This window comes from Marmota marmota, unplaced genomic scaffold (assembly GCF_001458135.2).
Source record: "Marmota marmota marmota unplaced genomic scaffold, marMar, whole genome shotgun sequence".
In the NCBI taxonomy this organism is placed as follows: Eukaryota; Metazoa; Chordata; class Mammalia; order Rodentia; family Sciuridae; genus Marmota; species Marmota marmota.
Window position 1 is genome coordinate 23,440,062 of NW_026000241.1, and position 13,418 is coordinate 23,453,479.

The 13,418-nt window shown below is 36.9% G+C and overlaps 1 protein-coding gene and 2 long non-coding RNA genes across 8 annotated transcripts in view; 1 reads left to right on the top strand and 2 right to left on the bottom strand.

Annotated features, from left to right (window-relative positions):
• Rbms3 (RNA binding motif single stranded interacting protein 3) overlaps positions 1-13,418 on the bottom strand; it is a 1,302,406-nt gene that overhangs the window by 1,150,404 nt on the left and 138,584 nt on the right. The gene's annotated exons all lie outside the window — the stretch shown is intronic.
• The window catches only part of LOC125613819, a 58,444-nt gene that overhangs the window by 15,594 nt on the left and 29,432 nt on the right, over positions 1-13,418 (bottom strand). The gene's annotated exons all lie outside the window — the stretch shown is intronic.
• Positions 1,327-13,418, top strand: part of LOC107145537 — a 13,516-nt gene continuing 1,424 nt past the window's right edge. Inside the window, exons 1-2 of the long non-coding RNA XR_001503921.2 lie at positions 1,327-1,557; positions 12,537-12,665. This is a non-coding gene — a long non-coding RNA (uncharacterized LOC107145537). The remainder of the gene's footprint in view (positions 1,558-12,536; positions 12,666-13,418) is intronic.

Genomic DNA, 13,418 nt, shown 5'->3' on the forward strand with positions numbered 1-13,418 from the left:
ATTAATACAGACTTGATCAGGTCACACGCCATTCCAAGTTTCTCGCCTGTGTATACTTGTGCACGCACACATGCTATAGGTGAGTGTCTTTGCCCCTAACCATCTATGCATTATTATGAGTATCTACATAAATTCCATGTGACCATTTTTCCCTTTCTCTAAATTCACACTAACAGAAAAATGCACCTCTCCTTTCTTCCTAACCATGAAGCATAGAATACTTCCTCATCCCCTTTCAATTTCCTGATTCCTCTTCTCTTCATTCCCTTTGTTAAAAGGAGAGGGGTGGGGGGCAAGCAGGACAAAGACATAACAAATTTCATGAAACCTCTGATAATTAATTTCCAAGTTGGAAAGTATGTAGTTCAACAATCCTATTAAACAATTGCTCTGCGTTATCCTCAGATTTATTCTGTAACCCTCCAAACAGCTTACTCACAGCATACAGATACTCCACTATTTTATAAAAGGATGTGAAACTACTTAAATACCAACTAATTTCATACTGTTTTCCTTTAGAAAGACAAAGTATTTTCCTTATGCACGTACACCACATATACCCACACAATCCTAAGTGCCCAAGGAGCTACACTATTAAATATTTGACTCTTACTTTGTCCTAAGAGTTCATAATAGGCAATACTGACTCAGAGAGTCATGTAGGGAATGCTTGGCAAACACTACTTAAACTATTAAATTGTGAAGGCCCAGTGAAATGTCCGTCCCATATGATGGCCCAAGGGCTTTGGAAGTGAGGAACACAGAAGTATAACACTTAGAAAACAATTCAGTATCTCGTGGTGCCCATGTTCAGTAGGCTTCCAATGCCAGGAAACCATAAAGTCTTGCTCATCAGACCAAAACAAATAGAACCATGACATCATGGCTTAAGATTAAGAAAGTAGGTAGCTCAAGCGAGACAGAAGGTTGTTGAAGGCAGAAATTCAAATATTATTTTAAAGATCCAAATGAACATTTAAAGAGACGTATAAAGACTTAAAAATATAGTACTAAACAAGTTCTGTGATAGGCTTATATTTTCAAAGGGTGTGTTCAAAGACAGAAAAACTGTCCAGTGTGAAGGATGCATTTAAAATTTCAGAAAAACTAAAGCAGAGAAACAACCAAAGATTTCTGAGAAAACTTTGAAGAAATGTAAGGGCCTTTTTTTCTTCTATGGGTCTTTTTAAAAGCACAATCCAAAAAGAAAAAAAAAAAATCAGGTAGAGCTAGCTCAGCTACATTTAGTACAACGGATGTTCATAGCAGAAAAAAAAAAAAACAGCCAATTATTTTGCTGTCATGTTCTCTCTGAAAATGGTTTTTAAAACAGAAAGGGTCAAATTCATCAAAGAGGATACTTATTTGCTTATTTATAAGCTGATGAATGATTTGTTAAATAACTCCTAGGTGCCAGGAATTGGGTTAATTTCTGGATAAAGTTCAGCACATAGGCAAACATGACCTCTACCCTCCCAGGACTTGACTTTTAGTGAAATTAAAACTGAAAGGAAAGCTGACAGCCGCCTTAGTGCCGTCGCACACAGATCTCCCAAGGTTAGTGAAGAAGTTATCTATCACTCCTTTGCCAACCTTGAAGCGCTGAAGATTCATTTTATTAATGGAGCTGTCAGATTTCTTTACAATGTCTAAGAGATGATGAGGAAATAGTAATAGAGCACTTGACTGATTGAGTTTGAAGCTCCAGAACCAAAGAAATCAGCTGCTGAGACACTGAAAGACTTTATAGGGTAATTGTAGAACACATGGAGAATCTCACTCTTTAAAAATTTATATAAGAATTTCAAAAACTACTGAAGTATCACATGCTCTTAACCACTCTAACCAAAAGAGAATGCAGCAGACAGTTATGCAGGGTCACAATAATGTGGCCATAGAGGTCCTTGGGCACATGTCTTAATGCAGAGTACAGCAGTGTGTGATTTTTTTCCCCAACTCTGTATTTAACAATGGTTAAAACTTGATCTTGGTGGATGTTATTTACTAATGGAAAGTCACAAGTGCTACTTGTGACAGATTTCCCTCCTTCCTTTCCTTCCTGTCTTCTTCTTCTTCCCTCTCTCCCCCCTATCTTTTCTGGAAAGTCAGTGGTTAAACATTTACCATTATAGCAATTTCTTAATGTGATATGTTGCAACTTCTATAGCACGGTGTTTCCCAAAGGGGTTTCTGGGTATGCATGTGTTTTATTTTCATTGGCACCACCAGATCATTTTTTCTCCTTAATGTACAAATTTATATTGTGACTTTACGTAAGCATGTGAAAAAAACACACTTAACTGAATTCTCATACCGATGATGAATGTTATGCATGCTTTATAATCTTAGTCAATATATAGGGTAGAAAATTGTGTCCCATTATTAATTTGTGCTGCACAGATTATGAAAAAATCCCCTGCCCCATTTATACAGATATCTGCAATATGCACTTGTCTTTTGTGAGGTGCCTATTCATGTACTTTGTTCATTTTCTAAAATTTTTATTACCAAGCAATTTGCCATTATGAAGGTATTCTATAATTTGTTGATTATTACCAACTGGTTGCCATGTGTGTTGTTTCCAGTTTTTCTCTAATATTAGTGAAATTGCTATGAAACATTTGCATATAAGTCTTTAAATGATACCCCCCAAATCACTAAATTAGTCGACCCTATTGGTTATATAGTGTATGATCCTTTGTTTTGTCATGTTACAAATATTGTTTTTTTTTTAAGCTTTAGACTTTGTATTTAACATCTTGAGCCAAACAGATTTTGCAGACAACGTGTCTGTCTTTTCCCTTGTGGTTCCAAGTTTTCTAAACAGTTGTCTCCACACAAGGTATCCAGGAAACCACAAACAGCTTCAATTTGAAGGTTTGCTCTGCCCCTCCAAATGCCAGACTGCTCAAAGTCTTACTTTTCCCTGTCTACAAATCAGGACAAATAAAGTACCACATTTAAAACACTGTTAAGATGCGTAAATATTTAACTATATTGTGAAATTTGCTGTTCATCACTGTCCAGTGTACTGTCTCCACTATCTTGAAATGTCTCTTCTGGGTCAATTTTAATTTGCTTAAATTACTTTACCAAATATTTTCACAGATATGGTATAAGAATGGTTCACACTACATTGCTTTGCATACCTGAGTGTTCCTGTCTTGATTTCTGGTTGGTGGCTAAAACCTCAGACTGGATGCCTGGCTGCTACCCCTCCTCTCTATAGTCCCCTACATGCTGTTGTTCTGGCTTTCACTGGTTACAGGACAGTGCTGGTCTCTTTTCTTACTAAGAAACACATTCTTGCTTTGGAAACTGAGAAAATTTATCATTATATTCTTCCACAATTTCACCAAGAAATGTAGATTATACTATATGTAGATATATGTAGATACAGATTTTATCTGTATACAAACACATACATGTGCACCTCCCTAAACCATGTATATACAACCCCAGTGTATATATGTTTAAAAAAAACTATGACCAAAATAGCTACAGGAAGATATTTTATCCATACATCTGTGCATGTGAACTTATCCATGTTTATATATGTTTTGAAATATGGATAAACATGTATGATTACATATGTGTATGGTTCTCTTTTTTTCAGGAAACCCATCTGCATCTGAATTATACTTTTCAAAAGGAAACTTCAAATCTTTAGAACTCTTCTTCAAGTTTTAGCTGCAGTTGCTCTTAATTACTGTTGCTCCTTCATCTGTTTCTTTCCTCCTCCTGGAATTTTTATTTGCTAACACTATATTTTGCATGTGGTATTTTTCATTTCTTTGTATTTTCTCTCCACATTGTGAAAAAGAGTTACACTTGATCTTCTGGGAATCTACTCTGGTTTGTAGGAGATTTAATTCTCCTTTCATATTATCTGAATTTTTCAGTTTGTAGAATATTTTTTAAATGAATCCTAGAATGTGGAGGTTCTAATGACATCTTTTTTAAAAAAAATCATCTTAGTTTTCATGCATAAATTACATTACTTCTATCTCAACAGAAAAACATTTTCAACCGGTTCACTTGGCTGTTTACATATATTTCAGTCCTCCCTCTCTTCATATATACAGTGGCATTATATTTCCTGCCCATGTGAAGTTAAGTGTGACTTGCTTTTGCCAATAAAATGTGAGAAAAGTGTTGCATGTAACTTCAGGGCACCAGCTTTTAGAGCTGATGCACGCTTCACAAGATTCCTTTGTGTCACAACTGCCACCATTGTTCCACTTAGTGGCTTTTCTATCACCCTGAGCCTTGGAGTAAGGATGAGGCTGCGGAGAAGAGCAGCCAACCCTCAGTGAACCTGGAGGGTGGATGAGAATTAACCTATTTTTAAACTACTTCATTTTAGAGAGCATTTGTTATTGCAGCAATGCCCCGTATATCCTGAAACAGTCTGCTTAGTTTTCCTCTCTGATGAAATTTTGCTTTGCTAGTCTCTGTTCACTGCTCCTTCAGAAACTTGTTACAGATGAGGCTCCTGGACTTTCTCAAGCAGTTTGAAACCATGAGCAAATACAATGGGTATTTCTCATACTGTTCAGTCAGCTGTGTATTTAGCAGATTCTTCTCCTGGGATATAAGAATGGGTCCTTTCTAATATCAAGTTTTTTAGAGGACAAGTGACATTTCTCTTTTGTATTTCCAGATTAGAAGGCATCCAGTCCACCCTATAGTGAAGCATTATGTGTTTGTTGAGTCAGCAGGGGTGGTGGAAAAGAAAAAAAAAGAAGCAGTAAGAGGGCACCTCACAAAATCTCCAAAGTTATGATCTGCATCTGACCGACTATTTAATGTGAAAACAAACTCTCTGTGTTGTTCGCCCCTTTACCCTGCCTGTGCCTTTGAAAAGGAAGCTCCAGACCTGCTTTCTTCCTAGAAAGCTCTTTGGGAATGTGGAGTTACAGACAGACTCTAGTTTTCTCACCTTGGGTTCTGTGATGCTCCCTAAGTAAGTTAAGAAAGATGGGTCGATGAGATGAGTGGTTGGGCAGCCATCTTTACAGACAGAGGAGAGATGGCAGGTACCCAGGGAGAAACTAACGTCCTGATTTTCCAAAGCAATCGAGGAAGAAAATAGACTTCAGAAATTGGTGAGCTTATAGCAAGACTTAATTAAACCTTAGTAATTTCTAAATGCACCATTGTCTATTTTGTGCCATTATCAATAAAGAAATGAACTGAGTAGTTTTGAATTGGACAAGCCACTTTATTGGTGATCATGAACACCACCATTAAACACCTTTTGAACAAAACAGATCAAGATAGTTACCCAAACAAAACACAAAGTTCTAAGTCAGTGTGGTGGAAAGGAAGAAAAAATCTGAACAGTAACAAGAGGAAGGCTTTTGGAGAAATAGGAAGTTTTCTTAAAACTAAAAAAATGGGTTAAAATTTTAGTAAGTGAAAAGGCATTCCAACCAGAATGTGGAAGTACTTTCATGCTCATGTTTATTCATTAATTCATTTATTCACCTAACAAGAAAAATATAGGTAAAAATGATTCAAGGAATACTACATTACGTAAGTAATAAACCAGGGAAACGCAAATATTGGGTTAGTCAGATGCTCCTATGTCAACATTCCTTTTTTGTTGTTAATAACAGAAAATTGAAATGGAAGGGAAATAAGAGTAAATAGTTTTTTTTCCAGCACATTTTACATAGTATTGTTCGCAAATGTGATGCAGTATAGCCATCTTAAATAGCAATGGTCTGTCCCTCAGTGGCTTTCTTCGTTCAGGTTATTTCTTTCCTCTTTCTCCTGCCTGGGGATTTATGGTTTAACAGGCTGTAATAGGCAAGATAAAGCCATTCATCATGCGGGCTTAATGTGAGAAAGTAAATTTAACTTGGTGAGCTTGATATATAAATATTGGTCTTTTTGGGAACACAGAGAGCATATTTACTTGAGTGTAAAATCTGGGCTATAAACCATGTCCAACACACCGCTCAGGTCTGAGGTACAGGGACAGGGCATTCAGTAATTTAGGCTGTGGACACTGCACCAACTATTAGGGGTGGAGTTGTGCATTTTCTAGCCCCTTAGTCTTTTGGGGACATTTTCACACCAGTACATTTTATCTGTCTATATAGAGACTTAGATCTACATGCACCTGTATTTCTCAGAGAGCGGGCATTGACATCTAGCTACCTGGAAATTCCAAAGTTGGTCTTCCCTTGGTGGATTGATTCAGGGAGATAGTTGGAATGCTCCTGACAATAGCGGGGCAAATGAAGATGGTATTTTTAGGAGTTTTAATGCCATGTCTAGACAGCTTGTTCACAAGCCACTAACCGTATCATAAGCCAAAATGGCTTTAGGTGGTAGACATGGGAATTGTCACCAGAGGGGCTAAGGCTGTTCGTAAACTGCTCCATGTAGAGAGAATATTGTCAGGCTGCTTTGTCATAGGGCAATGACTGCACTTCACACCCAGCATTTCTACCATTCTTTTCATAATCCTGAGATTTGAAATGAGAATTCCAGGAAGTTGTTGTAGAACGCATCTCCATTTAAAGTTTTAGTATTACCAACAATGCTTAAAGCTCTCAATGAGTACATAACATTAACATAATTTAAAATAGCCTAGGCTAAAGCTTTTTAATAAAATTTTTAAAGAAATGTTTAAATCAGGGTGCCACCTACCAGAGGGATACACCTTTCATTGGAGATGATAATTTGTCATGTCACCCTCAATAATCCAAAGGTTTTGGCAAATTAGAAACAGGAAGCCATTTGAGTGCCAGTCTCAGGTAGGATAACTCAACACAAAGAATGTTAAGAAGCCAAGAGATTGAAGAATGTCTATGTCATCTCTCTTATGCCCAAACAACTTTAAAATAGGCAGGTTATATCCAATTACTAGGGGCTTCAGTTCAGTTCAACATGTGAGGCTCTAGATGCTACAGACCAAAAGCCGAGTAAAGCATAGACCCTGTCCTCAACATGCTTACAATCTTCCAGGTCAGGTATCAGTCTAATATAAAGGTTAAGAAATGGATTCTAATTACTAATTTTAAATTTACCTAATGAACTAGATAAAAATTATGGTTATGAATTTACCCTTAAGAAGCTCAGAATCCATGCTGTGCTGAGATAGGGACACAGAAAAACACTAAGACAATACTCCAGGAATACTGAGAACACATTATTCAGTTTAGTCAATAAGACAGTGAACCTTTCAGAGAAAGGTGGGACTGAAGGGTGTATTGGATTCAGAAGACCAGAGGGCAGCATTCTAGGAGATCAGGGTATGTAGGAAAACCACAGACAAAAAATGTATGCAATTTTCTAGAGACTAAAGTAATTCAAGTTAATGAAACAAATGCTCTAGCTAACAGAACAAAGGTCTTGAATGAAAAGTCTAGGGACATGTGTGGTGACTCTATGATAAATGAAATAGCTAGAGGTGGGGAAAACAGGCTATAATCAGTGTTGTTTTCAGTTTTTCAATGGAAATTTCCAATTCACAAAAATCAGGCTATTCAGTTATGAAGGTTGACCTTCTCTTTGTCATTGAGCGTTGATGCTAAACAGAAGACAATTACTCCGAGATGCACCCAAACTTGAAACACTATACATACACACCAGGGGGTGGGTCTCCAATAACCTATGGGCCCTGATCAGAATTTCTCAATTCTGATTGAAAAGTAAAATCCTTGCTTGCTTTGAAAATTCGAGCCTGCAATTAATTCACTGTATACTCTGACTTGTCACCCCAAGTAGATTAGTTCTTGCCATCAATTTTAAGTATATTAGAGTTCTCCAGCAGCAAAATAATTCCTGGGCTAAGAAAGAGGTCGTTAGTCATGTGTATCAAGAACTAAAATGCCAAAAATGATTCTCGGGCTCTCAAACTGTTAGAAGACTGGGAAGTCACAGAAGTGTAACTTTTATTGATAACAGGAGAAAACAGCAAGGGGGAAACAACAGAATAAAGAGGAGCATGCAAATTACAACTGTACCTGTTCATTTCCTTTATGTCCTACAGGTATCACACCCAGTGGTAATTATGACAGCATGCACACTAAGTTTTTGATATAAGACTGAAAAATTGTTCTAGAATAAGATTTAGGAATCTCAAAATGCTTAGCTGAATGGTGTAGAAAATGCACATGATTAGGGAAACCCCTTTGGCTTCAAAATATATTGCTTTTATAATTGTTCCCATACAGATAATGATGCACAAAATAATGTGCCCAACTTACATTTAGAAGAGAAAAATCTCCATTCTAGAGTTCTTAGTTGGGAATCTGCTAATTGCATTTAAAAGCCTGAAACAGTGTTCTCCAGCCCCAACTGTTCCCTCTTTTAAAATACCCTTCTCCATATGAAGCTAATAGCATCATTTTCTTTATGATAATGGGATTAACTATTTATGGGCAAAGCAACAGGTCAAAAACCAATCTCCATTACCTACCAGAGGAAAACAATTCAATAACAGCTTTTAGCATCTTTTTCTGATGTGGAGGATGTAACAACATTATTTCACATAATTACTGACCTTTGTCAGAATACTATCTGCTCAAGCCCACCTGAACATAACAGAAAATAAACAAAGATAATGAGATGCAGCTATTGCCAACTCAAGGTGTGGAGGGCCAGGTGAGTTAGGAAGCCTTGGTACTGGATGCCTCGGAAAGGTGGTAACTGCTTATTGGAACACACTTTGTAAACTCACCACACATGACCACTGATTTTTTTATGTCTTTCTTCTATGCCATTAGGTGTTAGAAGGGGTGAAGATCCCACAGTGCCTGTATGCCATTTACCAAAATAATCAGTCAAGAAAGTAAATTGTTCCCTACTAGACTTTTTTTTTTTAAATCAATTTTCTATTAAAATAGCTGGTAAAAATAAAATAGAAATTAGATTCAATTATTCTTCCATAATTCTGGCTTCATCGTCTTTAACTTTTTTTGAAAGGCAACTTTTATTCCTAAAGTACCCTTCCTCTTACCTAGTAGGCAATTCTACCACCCAGAAACTCTGTGACCCTGACTGTGGGATCAGTACCATGAACACATGGAAAAGGGTTTTGGCTTCATTCCTTATTTTTGCTTGCCTCATCAACTCCCCTCCCTCTGCCTCCTTTCCCATTCAGGCAGTAATCAACTCATCTAAAACTGTCAAGAAATTGAATGTCTCTGCCCTTTTACTTCTTCTCCTTCCTACCTTCTTTACCACCACCTTCCCCTTCTCCCATAATATGCTACTGTGAGGACTTATTTCATTTTACCCATAAGCCCATAAAACACTGGCACCTTTTTATGAGGGCTAATCCATTAAACCATCTTTACATGGCTAAAGAGAGGAAGCCACCATGTTATCCAAATAAAATAAAATCTAATGCCAGCACTGAGCTCATAACCTGTCCCAGTTAAGACTATTAAAATATCAGGTCACTTATTGGGGACACCACTTGTGTAGCAATTCCTCCCACAAACTTAATCCAATTTCTATTCTATCTTGGACACAGTTATAGGAACTTGGTGGTTTAATGAGCCAAAATGAATTCAGGAACTCCTATTCTAAATTACACACGCACAACACTCATAAGACTTTGGAAATAAATATTTTAATTACAAATCATCAAATCACACTACATATAGATTACTAAGCATATACAGTAGATTTTTTAGCTAACTGGAAGCATAAAATAGAAGCATTATTTTCCTTTTCATCATAAATGTTTTCCTCCTAGAGGATAAAAGGCAAAAAAAATCTTATTTGTTAGATTCAGAGATCGTCCCAGCATCACTGATTTTCAGTTGCTTTTGCATCAAACCTACTAAGAGCCCTTTCCATTACCTCTAAAACCCACAAATGAGCCTGGTGTGGTGGCTCACACCTGTAATCCTGGTGACATGGGAGACTGGAGCAGGAGGATAGTAAGTTTGAAGACAGCCTCAGCAACTTAGGGAGATCCCGTTTCAAAAAAAATAAAAAGGACTGGGTACATACCTCAGTGGTAAAGCATCCCTGGGTTTAATCCCCAGTAGCAAATGAATGAATGGAATCCACAAAGGACAGTATAAATACCATTCAATATGGTCCATCTACCTGACTTAATAGAAAGAGACTTTGAACTCAGGAAGAGACTAAACCTTGCCCAATGACAGGCATGTGGCTAGCTTAGAGGTTAATTGTATACAACTCTGAGGTCTTTCTGCTCTCACACTTTGTATTAAATGGTAAGAGCTTTTGACTTTTCCTTTCTTAAGTTATATTGGTGCATTCTAATTACATATAACAGTGGGAATCTGTTCATGCACATAGCATAAATTGGTCAATTTCATTCCCCTATACCTTCTTCAATTCCTTTTCTACTCTCTACTCCTCCCTCTCTCAATTCCTTTTCTCTAGAGGTGAATTTTCATGCAGTCCCTTTTCTTTCCCTTTTTATCTAGCTTACAGAGGGGAAAAAACAGGACCCTTAACTTGTGAGCCTGGCTCATCTCCCTTAGCACAATGTTCTCTAGTTCTATCCATTTTCCTGCAAATGCCATAGTTTCTCCTCCTTTATGGCTGAATAAAACTCCACTGATTCCTTGGGACAATATGACAAGATGACTATCATTCCAGGTCAAATGAAAACTTATTTCAATAGTGTTTTTTGTTCTTTATTTTTAATCTCTCATCTCTATTCCTCTCCTTTACCATTTAAAAATATTCATCTCACAGCTACACACACACCACCACCACCACAATTGATGTCTGACATGTATGTTTTTAAGTCCTCCTAATCTCTGTATGCTTGACTGTGTTGGAAATCAATGAGCCATCCCATAGAGCACACAACCATTTCATGGGTTCACACATCATCACTTCAGAAATTGCCCAAGTTTTTGTTCCTAAGATTTAATTAGCCTGGTGTGCTGATATGGATACTGATGCCACAACATAAGCCAGATCTGAAAACCCAAAGGATGAGCCTTCATTGCTATACCTTGTGACAAAACCTTCTTTACCTTCCCAATAGAATAATCATAATAATAGATAGTTGCTAGTCATATGGCTTTCTTTGCTGCATATCTACCAGAATTCATAATAGCCTGGATGGTCTTCCTCTTTTAAGACCAGATATATTTGATACTGACATTCAGGTACTTCCTGTGTTGCATAACAAGTGTTCTGGGGCACACAAACTAGGCAAAATTAATAGATGGCAACATTGTTGTCAATCCTGTATTTAAGAAAATCAAAGTGTTGGTGACTTTGTAAGGATCTGTAAAATAGGAAAGCATGCTAAAAAGTGATACACTTAATTATCAGTGTGGGAAACAAAATGCACACACAAACGACTGAATTTTAGAAGTTATAGAAATGAAGTAGGTTTGATTCAAAAGTGCCCCCAAATACTCCTGGGATGATCCCTGGATCTAACAAATCAGGATTTTCTGATTCCCTTCTCCAGTAAGAACGTACTCATGATGAAAAGGAAACTAATGATTCTACTTTATGCTTCCAATTAACTGGAAAACTAACTGTACTTGTTTCATAATTGGTAATGTAGTGTGATTTGATGATTTGCAATTAATATTTTTGTTTCCAAAGACTTGTTATGTCATTGTCAACTACAATAAATACTTAAAATATAATCATCTTGCTAATGATTATTATGTAGAAGCTACCACAAAAATTAAAAACACTAAGTCAAGAAGAGAATTGTGAATACAGAGAATTGTCAATAGAGCTATTTTCTGTTCATTCTACTGCACCAATTCAAATGCTTTAGAATAAAAATAATTCTGTATTTGAGGGATGTTTCTTTTTCTAACCTTAATTATGGTAGAAAGTACGTATTAGTAAGATGCAAGAGAGAAATGATAATATGTTTGTTCTGAGTATACACAGACCTGTCAGTCCTCGGTCATCATTAACATGGATTCATTAAGAGCAGGTCCCTGCTAAGTTTTTCATCATTCTACTGTTGTAGTATCATTGTTGCACATGCTCGTTATGGTTTGGATGTGAGGTGTCCCCCAAAAGGTCATGTGTGACACAATGTAGACAGGTTTAGAGAAGAAATGATTAAGTTATGAGGTTCTTAACCCAATCAGTGAATTAATCCCCTGATCAGATTAACTGATAACTAAAGGTAGGAAGGATGTGGCTGGAGGATAGGTCCTGGGGGACGGGGGGTGCCTTTGGTATATACTGTGTATCTGGTATATTGAGTCCATCTCTCTGCATCATATGTATAAAAATAAGAAAGTGGTAATTTTTTAAAAAATGCTTAAGACGTATTGCTCTGTAGTCATAGTTATTAGTCACTTCCAGAACTGGTCTTAATTTAGTCAATAAGTTATTACTCATCTCAGTGAACATATATCTAAAAAGGCCATCAAACATTTCAGTTTTTGGTCTCTTTTTGTATTTTTCTGTCTCCTTTCCAACTCCTGAAAGCAAGGCTCATGAAGGCAAAGACCAATTCGGCCCACCTTGCCCCCCCCCCCAATCCAGCATCTACATCAGTTGGGCACATAGTTTAATTGGATTGTTTCCCTCATTTTCAGGCAGTTAACGATATTTACTAAAACATACTAAATTTTACACTGGATGTTCCAGAGCTATTGCACTTTGCAAGGACCAAGCTTGTTAAACTCAGATCTCTGGTATTCTGTGCAAGTAGAATCTACGTGCAGGTGAGTAGGGCTCATCAAATTCCTGTTCCCAAAGTGTATTGTATACCTGGTTCGGGCCTCTTCTGAATGCCAAGAATTCAAAATGCTTCCTTCTTTCTTGCAATTGTTTCCTTTGCAACACTGCAGCAGCACACAAGATACCTACACTCCGATGATCAATTTTGGAGAAGTGATTGCCTAATTTACACTTGTCCATGCACAAGTAACAACAAACTATGAAACTGCTCCATCATCCATCCAAACTTCTATTATCTAGAGTGTAATTGTTATTTCACTGATGGATGACAAAGAGACTACCTGTTTTGTATGTTGTTGCTTCAACAGTCTGAGACGTGCATCCTAATTTGGCTTTTTATTTCAGAGGGTAAAGGAAAAGGAGAAGCAACTAACTTATATTAAAATCTCTCTTAGGGCCAAATACTGTTCTCTGTGTTCTACTAATATTATAAGAATTAACTCATTCGATAATTCAGTTATTAAGTATTTATGAAGTATCTGTGATGTGCCAGGTGTTGTGCTCAGCACTTAGGGATAAAATAGTGGAAAAATCTAGGGATAAGTCTATCTACTGGGATGATACCTGCAAAGGTGGTACCATTATCCCTATTTTTCAGATAAAGAAAGACTCAAGGAGCTTAAATAACTTGTTCAAGTCATATAGTTCAGAAGTTTCAGAACAAGTATTCAGACCACCCAGGCCTTGTCTATTGTAAAACTCAATCTTTTTTTTTTTTTTTTTTTTTTTTATTTTTT